At 39.8% G+C, this 22901-nt stretch overlaps 1 protein-coding gene across 4 annotated transcripts in view; it reads left to right on the top strand.

The window, feature by feature from the left end:
* Window positions 1-22901, top strand: part of slc12a5a (solute carrier family 12 member 5a) — a 165777-nt gene that overhangs the window by 87105 nt on the left and 55771 nt on the right. The gene's annotated exons all lie outside the window — the stretch shown is intronic.

Genomic DNA, 22901 nt, shown 5'->3' with positions numbered 1-22901 from the left:
GAAACTACAAGTTTGTGTCCCATTTTGAGCACTGTCCACCTAAGAAAAACAATATCAGTCATTTGTAAAGTGACAAGGACCTCTAGCAGCAGTGTTTGTTGTGATTTTTGTCAGACAGAAGTAGTGTGACATTGTTATAGAAGCGTCACTTTGACATGGGAGACTGCCGGTCTATTGCTACCAACAATCAACGTTGGTTTCTTTTAACCATGAACATGAGGAACAAATAACTAAGAGGTTATTTTAACCCAAACCAAGATCTTTCTCTAACCCCACTGAGTTCAGTAGAAATGAATTGACTGGAGGCTAAGTGCCACAGACAAGGAGGGGAAGTTGGAAAGTATTGAGTGATGGACTAACGCATTGTTGGTTTTGATCTTTTTTTTATGGGATTTGTTGGCAGTGGGAAAAATATAGAATACCAGGTTAGCCTTAAACAGCTCTTTAATGAAGCTAAGATAAAATGAAATAAATACATAATAAAATAGAAAAGGTTTCAGTCGTAGTTATCTGAACTCTGTTTTCAGAATCAAAACGTTTCGGGTCCCATCCGGAAGTCCTTCTCAATTGCGAAAATGGTCTGAGAACTCAGAAATTTAAGCTAATCTGTGTTGCTTAAGCCCTGCCCTCAAGAAGGAGTCTTCCTGAGTGTCTGCTGTTTGCCCTGCCTAGTTTCACCTGAAACTGACCTTCTTTTGTTTCCATGATGGCCCAGTAATCAGGCCTATTGTTTTCTGGCTGCACCTCCCTCATCACTGTTAAGGGCCTAATTAGCATATGATTGGCTTGACCAAGGTGTTAATACACTGTGGTAAACAGTTGGCAAGTTGAATCTCAGACCACCATTTCTGTTTAAAGAGGGGTTTTCTTTTCTCATTTTTTCATGGCTTGAAGCCATTTTTGAGTTCTCAGACCATGTTCGCAATTGAGAATGATTTCTGGATGGGAGCTGAAACATCTTGATTCTGAAAACAGTGTCCAGATGACCACGACTGAAACCTTTTCTACGATGGAACACTCCTGGACAAATGAGAGACTACACCGTCACATAATAAAATAAAATATCTCCCAACCTCTGATTTTTTTAAACAATCTAATAACACAATATTTCATTTTGCTCATTGCCTTTTTGATTGAAGTTGAAAAAGGCTTGATTGAAGTTGCATCTCATTTTTGTTAAGAAGCCAGCCTGCTCTGGTATCAGTGCCCCTACATTAGTTAGTTGGCCAGGCCAAACTGCACTTTCAAGGCTTCTGTCAGATGTGTACTTCAGTGAAGCTAGGAGGAATGTTCAGCACATCTGCCTCAGTAGTCTGATCAGTGGGAATCCACCGACAGAGAGGCTAACAGTAGACTACCAGCTCCTTATGAAAGACAGGAAGGGGGAAATGGGGATTATGGGAAGGACATGAGTTAAGTGAGAAAGAGTGAATAGGATAATAGACCAGGGGTGAGGACATGTGGATGCGGCAGGAGAATTAAGGAAGAGGAGGATCACGTCAGAGGGAACAGAGGAAATTAGCATATTGGCGAGATGATGTTGTCTCATGGATGTGACAGGGTCAAGATGAGCGAGACTGAGAGACAGAACATTGCGTACCATACGTTAGTCATAAATGATTCAACTGTGCATGATGTTTACCTCTTTGCCACATGGAGGAGATTGTCTATGTTAATTAAAGGGTTTACATATTTTTTTGTTTGGCTGCATGTGCATTTCCCTTCCCTGAGGCAATGTGGTTGCGGAAATAATTAAGTGAACCTTGATGTTCTGTATGAACCTATATACAATTCCTTGCAGTGTACCTCATTAAATGCACAGATTCATCATTAGTTTCACTTTGAGAACATCTATATTCTGTATGTATGTGTATATATATATATATATTAGGCTGCAACTAACCATTCATTTCATTATTGATAAATCTTTTACGCTTTCAGTGCATTGATTGTTTAGTTGTGAAATGTCAAAATGATAACTGCCTGTTACAAGTTCTCAGAGCACGAAGTGATCGTATACTGTAAAATTAGCTTTTTCCATTTCTGCAAAACAATTAAACAGTAGTGAAAAACATACAACATACTACAAAACATCTACGGCAGTAGATTAACATGCAAATACAACATATCCTTACGTTAAATGGTGACTAACTGAAACTGAGAATTAATGCAGAAACAAGTCCAAGAGTCTACAGCCTCACTAGCTGCTCATTGAGCTAACATCAGCATGCTAACAAGCTGTTTATGTTTAACAGGTATAATTTTTACCATGTTCACCATCTTAGTTTAGCGTGTTAGCATGCTAACATTTGCTAATTAGCACTAAATATAATGTAAAGCTGAGGATGATGGGAATGTCATTATTTTTGCAGGTATTTGATACCTAAACCAAAGTACTAGACAAATATCAAGTCAAAATTAAACTTTTGACTTGATATTGGCAAGTTAGGGGATCACCAAAGGTATTACAATTCACCCTGAGTGGGACATAAATGTCTGTACCAAAAGTCATGGCAGTACATCAAATATTTGTTGAGATTTTTCAGTTTGAACCAAAGTGGCGGACCGACCAACCAACCGGCTGACAGACAGACCGACATTATTATCCCTAGCCATGTTGCTAAAAAACAAGAGAACAAAAATGCTTTTTTTTGTTTGGATTCTTTGACTGTTGAAACAACAAAGTAAGTAAATTTAAAACACATTAAAAGCTGTAAACAAGCAAAAGTTGCAACTTTTTTTCTGTTTTATACCAACTGATATGTAAGATTATGATAAATATATAAACTTATGAAGGAGCTGTTATTGTCTTACGCACATGCACATCTGTCATATCATCCAGCGGAGGCTTGTGTCTGCTGACAGTGTGTCTGAATTCATGTTTTATTCAGCCGGAGTGTGTCTCCCTCCCGTCACTCAGACAGGCAAAGAAGATGTGCTGTGGATAGCCAAGCATGGACATGCCATCAGCCACCACCTAACTTAATCCACATGCAAGGGCTCACATGCACGCAGAATCAAACTCAAGGACACACACAGGCAAAAACTCAGCTTTCAACACACACCTATACCAATACAGTGAGATATAGTTCAACACTCAGTATTCAAAATACAACCACAGACGCGTGCACACACACAGTTGGATGCTCAGTATTCATAAGGCAGAAAGGTTGCGAAAGAACTCAGCAATTACGACAAATCACTGACAAGCTAAATTCATCACAGACCTCCACTGCCTTACAGATGGGAAAGAATATGGCAAAATGGAGAGATGACTGACATCCAAAACACTATTATCACACCCAAGGTTAGCTCATTAAACATTATGATCGTTAAGAGCAGAATTGACACATATCAACCATTTTCTCTGATCAACAAGCAGAGGAGCATCAGTGAGCATTGCTCACATACAGCTGCTTGTATTTTAAGGCATTTACTGAGCGTGCTGGGACATCTCAAAAACTCCCATTGTGAATTTTTAAAGGACAAAACAGTCCCAATAAAATATTAAGGAACTCTGTGTTCTGTGTTCTTTGACTGTTCTTTCGGACATCTTCAAACCAAGCATTCAAAGAACAACATACTTATTCCTGGAAAGAAGTCTATTTTTTTACCAGTGAAAACCAGCCAACAATAAGTTGGTTACAAAAAGCTGCATAGATGACTTCTTGACGGCTTCCTCCTCCTGTCTGGTATTGACTTCAGTCAAGCTGTGTCATTATTGTTCATATTTAAAAAAAAACAAAACATCGATTGTTGGTAGAGTCGCTGACCTGTTAGCAATTTCCCAGAGACAATAAGGACTACCCAAAATGGTGGCCTGGTTAACATCCTCTTGGTTGGAGTCCATTAAATCTCAGTGAGGGAGGCTCACAGGCAACTGTGCCAGTCCTGTGGCTGGAGGCTGGCAGAGGTGGCTTGTCAAACACTAGACAATACACACAACCAGGGAGGACAGGGAGAGATTAGCAGCCTGCTGTCTGGTTCCTGTTGAATGCTGCTGCTGCAGTCGGAGGAACATCAGTCACATTGGCAGCCAACAAGAAATTACTTTGATCATGATTTTGTGTTTTCTTGTTTTGGCCTTTTTATATCTGTATTTCAATCTAATATCAACAGCAGTGTCAAGTGAAGATCAAACTGTACTGTATGACATTATTTAGTCTTTTGTTGCCATCAATTAGTAGTATTAAGATCTTTAGGTACTTTGATGAACAGTGGCATTCTGTTGTCTTCTCCGTTTTGGACTGGTTTTGTGTGTGGAGACCTTGGACATCAACAGTAGGGGCTGAACAGGGTTGAAACAGGGTTGGACTTGTACACAGGGTTTCCCTCAGTATTTTAAGTTAAACACTAAATTACCATGGATGTGCCAAAATGATTCTTGTATTTAATTGGAAGTATGCATTTGATGCTGTATTTTTTTTTTTTTTAGTTTAAAAATGAACAGTACGGTATGTGATGCGGCTGAAAGGTTGCTGTGCTCGATTTATAGCTGCTTTAAGCAAGTGGACAGCTTATCCTTAAATAAAATTAACTCAAGGTCAACTAGCCTCGTCTGAAGACTTCAGTAAACTGAACAAATTCCATCTGATGTAAAAGACTTTGAAATTAGATTGAAAGCTCTGGACAAAACTAGTCACTGGACCATGAGTTAAGATTATTCTTTTAAAGTACTATTTCTGAGGTGAAGAATGAACTTAAATGCTTGACTGTATAGTTCATGTTTGTGCATAAGGAGTTTCTAAGATTTCAGAGTAGATACTGTATCATTACACCTGGAGATTTACAGGGGCTTTGTCCCCCTGGAGGATCTATAAAAGCAGCAAAAGTAGAGTCCAAAGGTCGATCTGATGAGTAACAGGAGAACAGAAAATAGACAAGAAGACTCTGTGGTGATGTTAGCTGGCAGGTGAACTGAGCCACGCTGTGCAGTTTTTAACCTTTAAGTTAAGAGACTGTATAACCATTACCAATTGTTGTGATTGCAAAACAAGCACAACATTTTTTACAAGAGACAAAATAATGTAGATACATATTGTCTCTGCATGCTAGAAAGGTTCAAATAAAGGACAAGGCGTTTTTAAGTTATGAAACATTTAACCCTCACTGGATTCATCTCGTCTTATCCCTCAGCTTCAGCCAAATGTATGTTTTCTGTAACAGTGCAAAAGTTTGCAGTGTGCCAGGAGAGAGTGTTGGCTCTGCAGAGGGGCAGCATTTTTATGGAAAAACAGCAGCAAAGTTATGTTCACCGAACTCACTGAATCTCTTCTGCCTCACTGCTTATGACAGCGACATATGTGGCCCTGCTTGTGCTTCATTTATTTCAGCCTGTGTGTTTGTAAATACTGAAAGACAATTTTATTTTTTATTGGTTTGTTTGTTTTGTTACCCATGCCATATGGTAAGTTGAACTAAAAGACCAATTTTATCTCTCTAAAAATGTCTACTGGAAGTGTTTTAAGTGTTAGGAATAAGTCCTGGTTTATTTCTGCAATATGAGCAGAAATTGTGCAAAAAAAGTTGCTTATCTTGACTTGTTCTCCCTCCTGTTGAGACTGGAAAATGTGAACCATGGGAGATGGTGAGAGGGAGGACAGGTGCGAGGAGGATGTTCAATCCCATAACCGAGTAAGAGGCCTGACATTGTGTGTGCTGCCCCCCCACTGAGCTACGCTATATCTTAAAGGCTGTATCTTTTAGTGTAGTGTAAATGTGGTGTGTGCTGAGGAGACTGGTGCATTGTGTCTGAGATGGATCCGATAGCAGCACAATGTCAGTTTGAAAACCAATGTCTGGACTGAATGGATTCCCTTTGTTGATCTCTTCCTCAATTTCTATCTGTTCTGCTTCCCCCCTGAGCTCGTATCCCACTCTCCATCTCTCTACTGCAATCATTTTTCTTCCACAACTAACAAGGCGGCACTCACCCTTCCAACCTTTATCTCCCTTTTTTTCTGTGTTTTCCCTGTATTTCTTTTCCTCCCTCTCCCACTGAATATCCTGCCGTGGGCACAGAGATACTGTAGAAAAGGAAGGCAGAGAGTCAGATTGCAATGAGGAAAAAAAGAGACGGTTGGCTGGATGCATCACCTGCTGTCTTGACAGTAAGACTGAGCTGCATACACGCAGCTACAGTGTAAACCACTGCATATTTCACAACACCTAGCGTTCCCCATTTGTCTGTATGCACAGCACACGCCGTCTTGAGGGATTTCCTCGGCCATCAATGCGAGGCTGTTCCAGACTCTCCCTAATGTCCTGTTCAGCAGCAGAGGACACTGCTGGGCCTGAGAGATATGAGACAGGCATGATGGATGGATATGGTGATACAACTGTGACAGCAGAAGGTCACTTTATAAAAAGTTATGACTGGAAAAGTGTTGTGCCGCAGTATTGCACACTATTTACACCAACTCTGATGTGTTCCAGGAGAAACCCATCAATGAAAGACAATCTCTTACACTTGCTTGTGATTTGCCCATGGAACAGCTACTAATGGCAATTGTGTATAATTTTGCTCTTGGATGTGTGACACACAGAGGTTTTAATAAATGGAAAGTCATACAGTGCTGATAGAGCCTGAAGGAGGTTGGTGGTTTAGCATGTAGACACTGAATAAAAGCGAGACTACGTACTTAATGAATTGAAAGTTAGATTAATTAGCAATAAAACGCACCTTTGCTCAATTCAGTACACAGAGGGCTTTTACTGCTACAGTCTTACTTGATCTGGTATGACCAGTAGCTTATGGTGTCTAGTGTTAGCTGACGTTTGCAAACTGTAGATACATGTTGATGTCTAACTGACATTACTGAGTCAGGTTGCTGACTTTTTAACTCTTCTCTACCTGTGCTTCTGCTACACTACATTTTAGGATTTACCGTTATTTTCCACTTGTCAACACAGTGGCCACTGTTCAGCAAAAGTTACATAGGCTCGCTTTAAGTCCAGGTTTCTGCCACAGTATGCTGTTTTGATAAGTGGGCAATAACGTAAGATCCACGACGATCCCGAGAGAAAAATGAGGCCTGGTAACAAAAACATTTTAAAACACAACACAGTACTTGAAAACATTTTAATAATCTACAACAGAATGTAACATCTCTCTGTGTCATGGAACCATTTTGTTCAAAAAGCTCCATGATACAAACTGGTCTGAGAACAGAAAGAAGCATCAGAGATACACCAAATATGTAGCATCCTGTTGTGGATGGGTAAAACTCTGTTTGAGTCCTTTGTTTTGGTTTACAGTGTTTTTATTAAGCAGCTCCATTTGCTGCTCCATTACTGTCTGACAACTGAGATTATTTCCGACCACATGATCTGTAGACTGAACTGTCTGTATATCAATATACCCCCTGGACTCATACCATCTTATGTCAGAACTAGTGCTGAAGCAATTTAATCCATTAGTCAATTGACAAAAAATTACTTTATCAGGCAGAAACAAGAGCAGATATCAAATATCGCTAATTTCAGCTTCTGAAATGTTAAGATTTGGTGTTTTTTTTCTTGTTTATATCATTGTAAATGAAATAACTTTTGGTTTTTGGACTGTTAGTCAGACAAAAGAAGCACTTGGGCTTTCAAAAATTCTCAAATGTCTCCGTAAGAGAGTGTACCACAGACTCACGCTATTCCCTGCTCTTAATTAAAGCAGTGCAGCTTTGTTAATGTTACATACGGTTTTTGACCTTCACAGTGTTCAGAAGTTGAGGCTCAGATCTCGATGGGAGAGTACAGAGCAGACAAGGACATATATCAGTCACTGTAACTACATTTCCATGTGTGTGTATGTATGCGTTAGTGTGTGTCTGTGTGAGTATGCATGACGTTTTTGTGTGTGGGTGTGGGAGGGAGAGAGTCTGAGAAGGGCGAAGCAGGATCAGTCACTGTCACTAAACACTGCAGTCTCTGGCTCGGTTCCACACACATAACACACATGGACACACAAACAGAGAGGTGCACGATGCATAATTCATAGAGTAATCAAAGGCAGACAAAAGTCACAAGTCTTTGAGTCTGTGGGCCCACCAGGATGCAGTGTGACACACGCACATACACACACACACACACACACACATACACAGCAACTCTCTCTATTCAAGTGAACAGTGGTTCCTACCAGCCAGGCAATAGTCTACAGAGGGTAACAGAGAGAGAAAAGGAGGTGAATAAGAGGAAACGATGAAGAGAGAGAGAGAGAGCGGATAATTTTTCAAACAGCCTCTTCACTTCCCTCCTCTGCCTAGAGGCCCTCTCTTACAACTTCCTCTCCCTTTTTTTAATTTAAAGAATAGTTCTGTCTAGACCAAAAGAGACAGTCGAGTGGAGATAAACTCCCCGAGCTCAATGGCTATAACTTCCTGTTTCGTTTGCCCCTCTCTTTCCTCCGTGCATTTTCTCCAGAGTACAACCAAAGAGAGGGTTTTTTGTGGGAGCTTGTGTTAAGAATCCAAAGTTTCAAAAGTGTTTTTGGGCTGCATACCACATTAATATTTTATAAAATGCAGAAGACTAGCAAGCATACAAATTATTATGCCATATTTAGCATTGACATTGTACCCCATTGTTCCCACTGATTCAAGGATTGCTACCAGTGCAGTTTAAAGAGGTGGCCCTGTTTCTGGGGTGATGGGACATGGCTGAGTGTGTGTATGTTTGCATGGTGCCACTTTCTCTTTCCTTCGCTCTCTGTCTCTCTCCCAGGGCACAGCTGTAAAAAGCTCAGCTCTTAAAGCTTTCATCTCTATCTAAATCCAAACCAGTGTTCCATTATTTATTTATCTGCGAGACCAGAAATATCCGCTAAGATCTGCCGGGCTTCGACAAGATGAGCCTCGGCCTTGCGGTGGGTCTCTGGGCAGAGCGGTCACACACACAAACAAACACACACACACACACACACACACACAAAATAAACGGGGAAATGAGCACATAAGTGTTAGGAACTGAGATTCACACACATACACACTGAGGCACATATACCATACACTATCAGTAATTGACTGGGACTGCGCTCAGCCGTCCAGGTAATGCACCTGTACCTGAGACACCTGATAAATCCCTGAATGCTGTAGTCTTATCAGCCCAGGCCAGATTGAAGAACAAGGCTCTAATCTTTTTGTGTGTGGCTTCTTCTGTCTGTCCGTCTGTTTGTGTCTGCCTCTCTGTCCGCCTGCTGCAGTGCTTCAGTCTGCAGTCTGTCTTTCTCGACTCCATTACTTTTCCTGTTGAAGTTGATAGGCTATAAACTCTCCTCATTATGGGTGATCTCTCGCTCCCTCCTGCTCCTTCGCTTTCCCTCTCTGTTTATTTCCTTGAAAATGTCAGGTCTTTGCTGCTGATGCAGGACTACTAGCCTCACACGTTGTAGTTGAACTTAAAGCTGCACCAATCAATTTTTTTTATATTAACTGGGTCAAATGAGTATATGTTATATGAAAGTTCCTCTCAGCTCTATGGAGTGTTTTAACATCTTTCAGCTTACTGTTTTGGTTTTACCGCCCATAACTTAGTTTTGGTTCAATCTCACCGCTTTCATCAGCTTTGTTTTGTGACGAAAGTTAAGAGTTGCTGCTGCCAAAACTTTCCAGAGTTGTAAAATCCTGTCTGTTAGTATTACAGACCGTTCAGCATCTGTTGGACCTTAAAACGCATTAATCTGTTACTCCAACTGGACTTCCTGGATCGTATTTCATTGTCCCCATCCCCGTGTTGCTCTGTTTGCTGAATGTTTAAATAGGTTTGCTAACACGTTAGCCATATACATTTTTATGCTGTGATAATATGTCAACAGATGAGGGTGTAATAGAGTACAATTTGGATGAGAGGAATTTCAGCTTGTTTGGTTATGAGAGTTTGTTAGATGAAACTGATCCAGGACCATCATACTACGTATCACTAACAGATGTAACCTGGACAATTCGATCACTTTGGCATTCACGAAATTCATTACAGGAAGAATGTTGAAAAAGCAAACTTAATAGATGAGGCAATCCTCTTAGCAACTTATATGGCAGGAAAAAAAGTAATTTTGGATGGATGTAAAGCAACAAAAAACGTCTGTTAGCCACCCAGGATACATAATACGATGGTCCTGGATCAGTGCAAGTAGAAACTGTTCATCATTCGCCTGAACAGGACTGAGTTGGTTGCATGAGTTTTATGACCCTTTCTGCTCTCTGATGTTGATGCCTTGCAAATCAGCTGAATTTATGCTGTTAGTTCCTTGCAAATTAGTTTGATGTAGATTTATCCCCCTCAGCCTTTCGCCCCACCATGCCAGCTTGCCTTGACTTTCAGAGAGGATGGTGAAATGTTTCATTGAAGTTATTTTTGGCCATGTTGCATAATAAGTCTCTTTCTGTCTCTTCGCATGAAGAAGTGGTACGATGCTGCGCACTTGGCAGACAAGTCAGAACTGAAGTACTAATTGTGGTGTATCATAGAGATATTTAAGGATGTTTTGGTTCCAAACAGCAGCTGGTGGTCGGTCATAAGAATATTAGAAAACTTTTGTTATTGTGAGAGGCATCTACGGTACAAAAGACTGTGAGTGCTGCATTGCTTTCATTTTTGAGCAGTTGGAACGGCAGAGTGTTACCAGGCCAGTAGAGGCAGACAAACCATCTGGGGTTGTGGAAGTTTTCCCAGTAGGCAAGTCGACCTATGAACCAGAAATGGGTCCAGTAAACACATAAAAAGTCTCATGCTGTTTGGTGGATTTGCATTAGATTAACCAGCCAGCTTGATGATTATGTTCTGCATATACTAAAACAGCGTAGACCTAACAAAGTAACATTATGCTGCTTTTAAGAGACCTCACATTTACAAACCTTAACAAAACATACAATGAATAAATACTCTATAAAAGGGAATTCCTTTGATCCCCAAGTTACTGAAATGTGACATATGGACAGAGCATGGAAGCCTTGCCAACAACTGATGATAAAAGTAGGGCTGCAACTAAAGATTTTTTTTTTTTAATTTCATTTTTGATGAATCTGCCAAAAATGTTTTCAACTAATCAATTATTCGTTTGGTTTATGAAATATGAGAAGCCGGTCACAATTTAAAGGTGACATAATTATGTTGCTTGTGTTGTCCAGCCAACAGTTCAAAACCCAAATATATTGAATTTACTATCACATAAGACAAAGATGAAATATGTCTTAAATAATTTATTATTATCAAAATTGTTTCCATTTACATTTCTGTCGATCGCCTAATCACTTAATATCAATTGTTGTAGTTTTGGATAAAAGTAATATTTTCCTTTATGTTTTCCTTTGATTTGATCTCTTTACTTCTCATAATTTTACTTGTGGGTTCATTTTAGTCCATCTCTTAGTTGAACAGCGATTCACCCCAGTGTGCTAGATTGGTTTTCTGTGTCTGCAGCCCTGCGTTAACTTTGTTATTTGTCTGGAGGAGAGAAGAGAGAGACTCAAGGGGGGAGAATAAGGGCCAAAAAGGATAAAAGTGGGAAGGAGAAAGTGGAGAGAGGTGTGGGAGAGAAGAGACCACGGGAGGTGGTATGTTATCACACCTTAGAGGAGTAGACCAGGGAATTAAATAAATGAGGAAAGGTGCTGAGAGAGGAGAGGAGGACGTTCCCCCTCCCCCTGTTGTCCTCTGGGCTTTGGCTATATTGCTTTCTCTCTGACTTGGAAGTCGAGGTGGGGAAGGATGGAGAACATGGCCACAGCCGGAGGGGGGTGGGGGGTCGGTCAACAGAGAAGACACTCAGGTGTTAATTTGCACCTTGATTCACACCTCCAGCATTCCATCAGAGAGCCAGAAAGCTGCAGACCTGGCAAGATGATAGCCCTGTCACCTTCGATCAGACGTTGCGATCGCATAAACCATCCCTGCCATCTATAAGACTTTGCTGCAGGCAATTGGATCCCCAACCCCTCTCCTCCCTCTTCTACCCCCCCCCCCCTCTCTCTCTCATGCTCTGACTAAGCCAAGGAGAGATACCTCTCTCTCATCCTGTCACAGGCTGCTGAACCGTCTTATAGGAGCCCCTTGTCCAAAAATGTGCCAAATGTAATAAAAGTGTGATAGCGCTTGGCTCCACGTCCGGACCTGGCACCAGAGCAGCGAGAAGGAAATTATGTTTCCGAGTTAAATTGGTTTCTTGGCATGTGATAAGTTGGGGTGAATTTTTAATCCATGACCTCATGAAAATATATCAATCTCCCAGCTGCTATCGTTTCTCCCATCCTGTCACCTCCCTCTCTCTCCCTGCTCCCACCTGCTTCTTGCCCCTGTGTCTTTCTTCTGGCTACGCTGTTCTTAAAAAAGTAAAAGATAGCAGGTGTGGGACACCTTTGCTCCTCAACCAATTACCTCACCAGTGTATAATCCTACCCAACCTCACCTCTCTTCCCACTCAATACTTTTCCCTCCCTGCCTCTCTCACTCCCTCACCTCCACCCACGCGTTTCTTTTAGTCTTTTTTTTCATCTCTTCCCTTCATCCCTCCAGCCCTGTTAGGTTCCGTGGCTCACCAATTACAGCAGTAGTAGGCAGCTAGCTAAAGTTACTCCCACAGGCAGTCTCCATGCATGCAGGAGGCATGCAGCTGACTGACATGACACAGGGTGTTCTCCCATAGCCAGCCCACCACCTGAGGGAGTCTGATAGCCAGGCTCCACCGGGGCTCAGTGTTACTGGCTCTACATGGCTAGTCATTCGCTGCACCTCATACCAGGCAGCCCGCTGCCTGCCTGACACTTTTCCTTTCAAGTGAACATGCTGAAAAGCTTCTGGACAGGCGAACAAGCCAAGATTTGACTGCGGAGAGTTGAAGGGTTTTGGTTTAAAAGTTTAAACACTGATGTACCAGCGTGTAAGTAAATTTGGCTGTGAAATGGAATAATGTGAGCTTTTGTGGGGAGAGTGCTTATGTGTGTGTGTGTGTGTGTCTGTGATAGTTATTTTCCCTGAATGCAACACAAGGCCTTAGGTTTGGTTTCAGAAGCTCTTTAAATTAGAGCTGAATTGATTAGTCAGTTAATAGAAAATGAATCAACTACAAAATTTATAGTCAATGAATCATTTCAGTCATAAAAAAGCCAAACATTTGCCTGTTCCAGCTTCTCCTATGTGAGGATTTGCTGTTTTTCTATGTTTTATATCATTGTGAAGACGTCACCTTGGGCTCTGGGAAACTTTTTGACATTTTGACATTTCTGACATTCATAGACAAGACAACTAATGAATTAATTGAGAGAGTAATCTGCAGATTAATTGATAAAGAAAATAATCATTAGTTGCAGCCCTACTGTAAATTGCTGCTTGTAATGTGTAATGTGTGAACTTGTCATATGTAATGATGTTATTTTAAAAAATGTTCAGCAAAAAATTTGAACTACTGTTTCCAAAGTTAACTTAAATAATGTTATATGTCCATATTTAATGCAAAGATCACTGTCCTTTACTGCAATATCTTTGAGTGATGATTAGTTCTAGTGTCTTTTTAGGAAATAAAAAAAATGATTTTAATTTAATTTGGTAATGAAGGCTACACAGATGAGCATATTAACATTTTGATCAACTCAGAGCTTCTCCCATCTGGATTTTGGCAGACGGACAGTAAAAGAACAATGCTGAGAAAGACTTTAAGGGATGAAACAAACTGAAACTGTAAAAGTGGGGTACAAAGGTTTATCTTAAGGGCATTGTTTAAGGCCACAAATCTATTATCTAAAATGATTTTTTAGCAGCAATCGTCTGTGTGCCTGTCAGCTCTCTATTTCTTCTTATCTGATGTATAGAAATTCAAGACGCTTTTCGTGTCAAATGGAAGGAGATTCTTATCTATCAAATATTAGCACTAGAGATTATTGAACAGTAATGTGAAAACAGAAGCAGAGGAAAAAAATTAATTCAGTCATAGAACAATAAGAGTTTATGAAAAAAGTATCGACTCCTTATGATATACAGTGAATAAAATTCTCCATCTGCCTTTTCTCTACATCATTTCATGGTTAAGTCTGTCAGTTGTCACCTCCCAGCAACATCTGTGTATCTTCCTCTGTCAAGATATTCCTCCAGTCGGCCGGTAGCCACAAAGATTAACGGGGGGGGGGGCTTAGTTTTATTTGTCTGTCAGTCTACTCCTGTGTACAATCACCTTCTATGCCGGATGTCAGATAGAGAGGGTGCTGCTGGGAAGGCATTGCAGGGGCCTGCCATTAAACAAAAGGTAATCCTGATGTCCACAGCTAGAGGCGAGGCAGCAGCAGGGAGTGGAAATTGGACCAAACCTACCCATTCATCGTCAGACAGTGACATGTGCGGAGGCCCGGTCAACATGCTAAGAGCTGCTGTACACTCTCATGTACATTCACAGGCTTCCTCCTGCCTCCCTCTGCTCTTAGCCAATCAGCTGCCGTCAGCTCAGGAGCCAATCAGCAGCAAGGATCTCTGCTGGAGATGTTCAGGGGCTGGAGAGAAGGGACTGTGCCAAAGTCGTACCCTGTGAGGCGAGGCTGCATTAAAATTCATACTGAGCTGAAGCACCAGCCTGAATACTGATCAGGACACAGTTCCTGTCCTGCAGCACCACTGAGAAAAAACATTTTTACGTAGGTATCCACACTTGCGTGTTCCCTACATACATATACCCATAAAAACACATCATGGGTGAGAGCAACACTAGAAAAGAAGAATAAAGAGAGTTAGAAAGGGGAGAGTGGGAGAAAACAGCATGATATCCCATTATACAAGGCTGTTGTGTCTCTGATGTGGTGCTGGAGCCCTGATAGGAAGGAAGAGAGTGAGAGAATATCTATTTATGACAGTGTGTGGGGGCAGATGTGGGCACGTAACCATATGCTGTTGCTATTTTTTCCTCTGTACATTATGTTTGTGCTTTTTGTAAATCACTTGTAAATGCAGTATTTGAAAAAACAGGTACTTTCTCACTTTTTCTTGCCTTCGTACCTCGTTATAACTATAAATAGATGTCTACAGCTGATAGAGAACATAATCAATGCTTATGTCATAACCTGGCAAATGTGGTATTTGCAAATATAGGTTTGTTGGAAATTTGTGCTGATGGAAGCAGTATATTTGGTTTTAATCAATTTGAAAGGTTAAGCCAATTTATAGGTCTAGGGCTTGGCAATAATTTAATATTATCATTTATCATCTTTGACCTTTATCGAATCGTAATGATATGATCACATCTTGTCTTCATGTTACAAATTTCTGTAGTCCAGATTAATGATGCAGAGAAAATTAGAATAAAAAACTAACAAAATTAGTCATTTAATTGTTTTACACATTATAAGAGTTGTATCTAATGTAATGCTCAACAGTGGATCCCAGTTTACTATTTTACAGTTGAAACGATAATAGTAATCAGAAACAGTATTGTTAATAGATCAATCATTTATATTCATTGGTTAAATTTTTTATGTTTTTTGTATTCTTCTATGATAAACTGTTGGTCAGACAAAAAAAAAAGACATTTGAAGCTATAACCATGGGTTCTGGGAAAGGGTGATGGGCATTGTTCACTATTTTCTGGCATTTTTTATAGATTCACTGATTAATTGAGAAAATAATCTGCGAATAACTTATAATAAAAATAATGGATAGTTGTATTTTTATGTAAGATAAGCTAAACATTATTGATTCCATGGAGGGAAATTCAAGTGTCACAGCAGCAGACATACAAGAACAGATGCATAGATAAATAATTAAAAAAAAAAACTATAATACTATATACATTGTGAACATCAATACATGCAAATGAAGCATGAAGAAACAAAAAATACAAGGTACTAAATTCTGAATACACCGACAGAGATATTAACTATGAAAGTGTATTGAGACAGATATAGTCAAAAATAATGTGAAGAGACAAGGAAGAAATGTAATACAAAAATTGCTCTTGATTTTGTGGACATTTGCTATATTGTTATATATCAGTATCAGGAAAATATTCTTATTAATTAATATGGCGACATTGATTTTAACCATATTGATATGAATAGCTTTGCATAGGATTTTTATGTGGCATTTATATTCACATGGTTTTGTCTAAAGTTCAACATGCCTCCTGTACCCCTCTGTGATCTGTATATTTTTAAACTGCCTTGTAACTGAAAGCTCTTACATGTAGGTCAATTTTACGCAAACTCCTTTTTTTTTTTTTTTTTTAGAATTGCACATGGATATGTTTGGGTACATGTTAAATCACTGTCAATCCTGATTTGACTGGAATTTAGATTAAAGTGACCTTAATCCTTCACCTGACTCCACCCAGTATCCCCCTGCTAGCAAGCCGAGAGAGGAGAGAGAGAGAGAGAGAGAGAGAGAGAGAGAGAGAGAGAAAGGGAGAGAGACCTATGTCATTTATTGCCAGACATGAATTAATGTGTTACTGTGATGACGTTCGGAGGAGACAAGAGAATCAGTGAGTGAACTCATGACCTGCTTGGATTTGGTGATGCACCAAGGAACAATGGTGGGGAACGCAGCCAGAAAATCCAACTCTGTCTTTTTTAAATTGTTTGTTTCCGTCTCACTAATTCCATTTAAATTCCTCACTCCTCCACCAGATGAAGCATTTCTCTCTGGATACAAATGAAATGTCTCTGCGAGCACATGTGCTCACTGTTTACTCCACTGTGAGTCTGACTAACAGCCAAATGGAGAGCCTATATTTACTTTCATACATGAAGTAGCTGTGAATACATTTTGGACGTGAATAAAAAGCCTTGTTTTTCAGCAGCACTGGAGTACTTGTCATATTTCACGTGTCCCTATTTTCACATGAATTTCTGAAATCCAGCCATCTCTGCCCAGACTAAGATTAACACCGTTAGTGGGGTCTGAGCCAAGCATATGCACGGTCACATATATACACACTCACATGTCCATAAACACACACACACCAAATCAACAAGTCGTCCCAGAGCCTCTGTTGAGTCATCTCTTTAAGAATCAACATCTAGCGCTTTGGCTTTTCCCCTTGTAGTCAGTCCGCAGAGAGAAAGAGCAGATACAGCAGTGTGACACCGAGCAGCAAGAGAGAGAGAGAGAAATAACCGAGACTGTCGCCACCTCACTACCGTACAAAGAGGATCAATAAAACAAAGTCAAATACTTCTCACCAAGTAATCCTCTGTGGCTCTGTTCAAAGATCTGTTGGAAAATTGTGAATTGTCCGAGTGACAGCAGTGAACCAGGCCTCCACTCATTTGCAGTAAAAGTTATATTTACACTCAAACACAAGTGTCCTGACTCCTGCTGTAGCTCACATACAATAGAAAGCAGAAGTCTACAGAACATGTGAGAAATACTGTACACTAGTGGGGATCACACTCACATATCTCCATCCAGTTTATTAAGTCTAAACACAATGTATGATCATACTTATGATGCCCATATATGAAATATGATTCTTGCATGCAGTTATTTTTTCAAATCTATACACTGTTCTCACACCAAATTAGTACATTTAACGTGTCATGTTGTGCGTGGTAGAGCATAGGATGTAGAGCAATAACATAAAGCATTAAAATCCCACGAATCTACATCAGAAGGTAAACAATAGCAACTTTTTTTAAATATATATGTTTTAAAATGTATCTCACTCTTCCCTCTGAAGTCTTTCTGAAGATAGAAGAGTAACATAACTAAGGGAATTCCAAGACGCACAAAATGAACTCCATATTTCTCTAGTAAAATTGGCACCGTCATAACCTCCGTTTTAGTATTGATTCATCTATTGATTAGAGCTATTAATTGATTGGTTGATTGACAGAAAATTAATCTGCAACTATTTTGATCATCGATTAATAGTTTTTTGTATTTGTGCAGTTACAGCTTAATTTAACTACATGTTTATTACTGAGGTTGTAGTTTGCAGTGGTGTTGAACTGGACTGCATTATATTGAGAGGTGTTTCTAATATTTTGGCCATCCCATTTCCATACATAAGAGGGCCAGAATATTAGAAACACATGTCAGTATAATGCACTCCACCCCTGACTACGACCTCAATAATACACATACAGTAGAATTATTACCTTTCTGACAGTGTTAACAAAAACTGAAACATTGTAAGTTTTGTAAAAGTAGAATTCATGGCAGAGCTGTTGTATTGGATTGCATTACGTTGTACAGGTGTACCTAATGAAGTGGCCGGTGAGTGTAGTAAAACACATCCTTTCATTACTTGGCACGACACCAACTAAGTTATAAACCTCAGAGCATCAAGTGTGAGTTTCACTATATTCACAGTAACCTTCTACGGTAAAATGTCAAGGGCAAGAAAATGAGAGAAGAGTGTAGATTCAGTGTTTTTGTTTTGTAGAGGATTTGGAAGACGATCGCATGCTCAGTGAGCAGTAAAGCTCTGGATTTTGACCATAGATAGGGAGAGGCTTTGATAGTGAGAACCATTGTTGGACGGATCCCATCAGATTGAAGGAGGATAAGCTGCTTGGGGGATGCGGTCAGAGCAAAACTCTTTTAGGCACTGTCATTTTTCCAAAAAGGGGGTATCCATCATTCCTTTGATGATGGAGTTTTAATTATTAGACGATGAGGAGAAATGGACTGTGGAGAGATATGTGATAGGATAGAGAAGTTGTCTATGGGGCATTAGCCCTTCAGATATACAACAGTGTGTGTGTGTGTGTGTGTGTATTTTCACTAAGATCACTTATCCCTTTGATCCTTTAAGAAGTTCTTTGTGTATGAAAGAGAGTATGTTGATGTGTGTATGTACTTTGATCCAGAAGCACACTCCATAGGCTAATCTCATTCATTTGCATGACTATCACTTGCACATTCAACAGCTGTGTGGCTATCAGCTGACTTGTAAAGTCCAACCATATTCATGCAGGTGTGCAGCGTGGCCATTATAACCTGTTACATTTTGCTCTGCTGATAAAGCTCATACCAACATATTTTGCAGTCACAGCTCCCTCCACCACCACAAAATGTATCTGTATAACCATTCGCTGTTATGGTAAATTCCTTGATGCATGTGTATCTGACTGAACTAGTGTACATGCAGGGGACGCAGCCTTTCTTTGTTCCATTGTTAGTTAGTTAGTTCAACTTTATTTATTCAGAAAGTCTTATTGAGTTCAAGATCTCTTTTGTAAAAGAGATGTGAGAAGACAAGACGCAAGATGAGTCAGTCACGCAACAACATTTAAAACGGTCACAAATAACAGTAAGTAGAATTTTAAATTCCCTCAGGCCAATTAATCAAGTCAGGTCAATTTTATTTATATAGCCCAATATCACAAATTTGCCTCATGGGGCTTTACAATCTGTACAGCATACTACAACCTCTATCCTTAGACCCTCATGTCAGATAAGGCAAAACTGCCCCAAAAAAGGTATGTGTGTGTATTTAACGTCAACTGTGTTTTGTGGTTCATTCCAGTGGTATTGTATGATGCATAGTTCCAGAAACCAGTTTTCCCACGATCAGATTTGGTATGAGGAACATTTAAAGCTAACCTATGCCGTGATCTGATATGGTAACGGTTGTTCACTTTGATCTAAGGATGTTAAATATCTGGGCGCTATATAGTGCATTCATGTCAGGCTGCAACAAATTATTATTTTCATTATGGATTCATCTATAAATTACTCAGTCAGTTAATTGATTTATCATTTAGTCTTTAAAATGTAACTGACCAGCAATCAAAAACCCCTCAAAATTTGCTTTGCAATGATAAAAAACTGAAAAAAGTAGCAAATTCACACATTGGAAAAGCCAGAAGTACTTAATGTTCTTCTTAATCAGTAATCAAAATTTTTGTCCTTTTTCTTTTCATCAACATATCAAGTTATCGTCGTACTGTTTCAGCTCTACATAAAGTTTATGTAAATTTTATGTGGTGCTTTGAATTAGGACAATGGCACAAATGTTTCAGCCTGATTTTATTCATTTCCACAGAAGCATGTTGCACTCTTGTATCATAGAGGCATATCATCCTCACATGGTCTGAAGAGGTAAAAATAGTTTAAAACAAACAACTGAATAATCCACGTGTTCTGAAAACTCTCTGCAGGGTGCTCTAGCCTTCCTTTTAACCATGGTGTATGTTTTAACCTGCAGGTCAAAGTGAGCTGAACTTTAAGTGCAGCAGAAGCTTTTACATTTTACAGCCGGAGACATAAGTGTGTCTCTCTCTTCTCTCCCGCTACGGGTTCCCATTTCAGGTCTGGCTGCCTCGTCTTTGTCTGTCTGAGTCCATTTCTCTCTCTCTCCCTGTCACTATTTGCTCTCGCCCCATCTATCTGTGTCTTTCTCCATCTTCTCATCTGCACCCTCATTCTCTTGCTTTCCATCTCCTTGTATTAACATCTCCTCTGCCTCCTTCTTTCTTTCTTTTTTTTTTTGCTCTTTTCGTGCCCCGAATCTTCATACACTGCCCCCTTTTCTCAGCGTCCCTGTCTGAGTGGCCCTGTTGCTCTGTCTCTGTAGAACAGAGTGCCGACTGTTAGCGGTGCCCCGACGTCATGGCACATGGCTGCAGCGTCCTGGCTATAAATAACTTGGTCTCGTGGTGCTCAGTCCAAGACAGGACCGAGAGCCAGAGGGAGAGCAATCTGCTGTCTCCCTCAAGAGATGCTCGAAGGGGGAAGGCGCAAATAAGACAGCTTACCACCGAGACCTTCATTGTACTTGGTGAATAAAGTGGTTCTGAATTTAATTATTTTTCTAGACAAGAGCAAACGTATGGTCAGGAAGCAGTTCAAGTACTCAAAGCTTAAGGCTCAAAACAGTGAGGTGTAAAATAACAAACAGGATTTTCATTGGATGCACATGAGGCCGTGGTACCTAACAGGACTGAAGGGGGGGGTCTAATCTCTGCAATCAACTGTGTTAAATCAAGTCAGCCTCAAATATGTTTTCATTTTGTCACTGTTTTCAGTGTTGTGCTGTGTTTTTATTCTAGACATGTTTAAGAATGTGAGGGGTTGCTTGTTAGCGTGTCGAAGACAGTAAACCATCTTTCTCTTCATAGATCTCTGCCATGCTGTTGGTTACAGTGAGTCAGTATTATGCATTCATTGTGATGATGATGATTGCATGATTACTTCTGGTATATGCTCATGTTTACATTCTCTCTGATTAAAAAAGCAACACTTACTGCTTAGTGCTAAATCAGTTGGTCAATTAATCCACTAATTTTGATAATCAATGAATCTGGTAAAAAAAAAAATCCCAAACATTTACAGTTTCTGGGTTTTCATATGTGAGGAGTTGTTGTTTTTTGTTTTTCTGTTTTGTATTATTGTAAGCTAAATATCTTTGAGTTTTGAACTGCTGGTACGACAAAACATGTCAATACTTGAAGACTGTGAAATTGTGATGAGAATTTGTCACTTTTTTTCCTGACATTTTGTAGACTGAACAATTAATAAATTAATCGAAAAATAAGGTTCAAAACTGAGTGATCGATAATGAAAATAATCATTAGCTGCTGCCAACTTGCTTTGCTACAGTTGTGAAAATATAACCACAATTACTATAAAGAACAAGATTGCAGAGCTTCTCTAGACCCTGCTCTACATTGTCTCAACAATAAACAAATTTACCACAAATATGAAGGTGAACAGACAATGCAGCCCAAGCTGACCAATTACAGTTTTTGTAGCTTCCATGTCACCCATGAAAGTGTAGTTGTAGCTCTCTTTTTTGTATTTACATTCCTGAGGGTGTAAACCAGTGACAGCGGGACCCTCTATGTCCCCACAGAGCCACCGCAGGCATCTAATGTAGAAGCACAATGATGACGTCATAATTCAAGCAGCAGCACAGGCAAAGATATTTCTTACCTCAGTTATGTGTATTGCAATAAGCACCTGCAGTTCTAACCAGTTAACCAGTTCTAAGCAAAACAAATACCTGTTAAAAATGTCCAAAACTTCCAACCTCTATTAATCCTAACTAATGTAGGTCGAACTACTTGTGACATTTACTTAAATTAAAGACTTCCTGTGGCTACTTCACAATAAAAAATAAGAAGACCAAACAAATACCTAGGTGAGTTTTCTGGAAAAACCTAGATAGAGAAAAGTCTTGTTTTATTTTTTTGCTGCACATGGTATCAGTGGAACAGTCACACTGCAAACATGGATCGACCAGCATCTGATGTTGTTTGTCATCCATTTTCAAACCTCAACTGGAAATCAATGAGCTTGTCAATGATCTTGTAGAGGGTCCAGTCAATAAATCACCCAAGAGTTGGACGCTGCCCTTCCAACATCGTTGGCTTAGAAGATTTCTTTGTTTTGGAGATTTGCCCTGTGCCTTTAGACTATGAACTTGTAGACAGATGCTTCACGATGGAGCCAAGATGCTTACAGCATGCTGTCACCTAAATAACATCACACTGTTACTACCGTTCTGTGTTTTGAGGGTAAAAAGCTGCCGAATGTTTGAAAATTTCTTATTTGTTCTCTGTGTTAGCATTCAAACGTGTGATGTCGTCATTTGTCAGTGTAGCGAAAAACTGATTGAGATGTTCCAGTTTGTGTACCTCCCTTGGCCATATGGAATATATAGCACCGCACATGTTGTGAATGCACACTCCATTAGTTATGATTCTGTTTCTCTGCATTTCTGACTGTGGGCGCTTTATGGATTTGACAAGCCTCCCCTCCTCTTCTGGCAGACGTCCTCTAGTTTGAGCTCTCTGTTTTTGTGTCTTTCTTTGCTTAAACAATAAATTGATAAATAAATAAAAGCCGGCCTGTTCTTGAATGTTGTAGCTAGCACACAAAAGGGTTATTTTGACACGAAGAAGCTCATGTCTGGCTTGTGCATTAGTCTCTCTGCTGGTGTCTTTGTGGTCTGCTTTATTTCAGTCCAGTCTAAAAGTGTGTGTGTGTTT

The sequence above is a fragment of the Siniperca chuatsi genome, linkage group LG2 (genome assembly GCF_020085105.1).
Source record: "Siniperca chuatsi isolate FFG_IHB_CAS linkage group LG2, ASM2008510v1, whole genome shotgun sequence".
Taxonomy (NCBI): domain Eukaryota; kingdom Metazoa; phylum Chordata; class Actinopteri; order Centrarchiformes; family Sinipercidae; genus Siniperca; species Siniperca chuatsi.
This window is presented reverse-complemented; position numbering and strand designations above follow the sequence as displayed.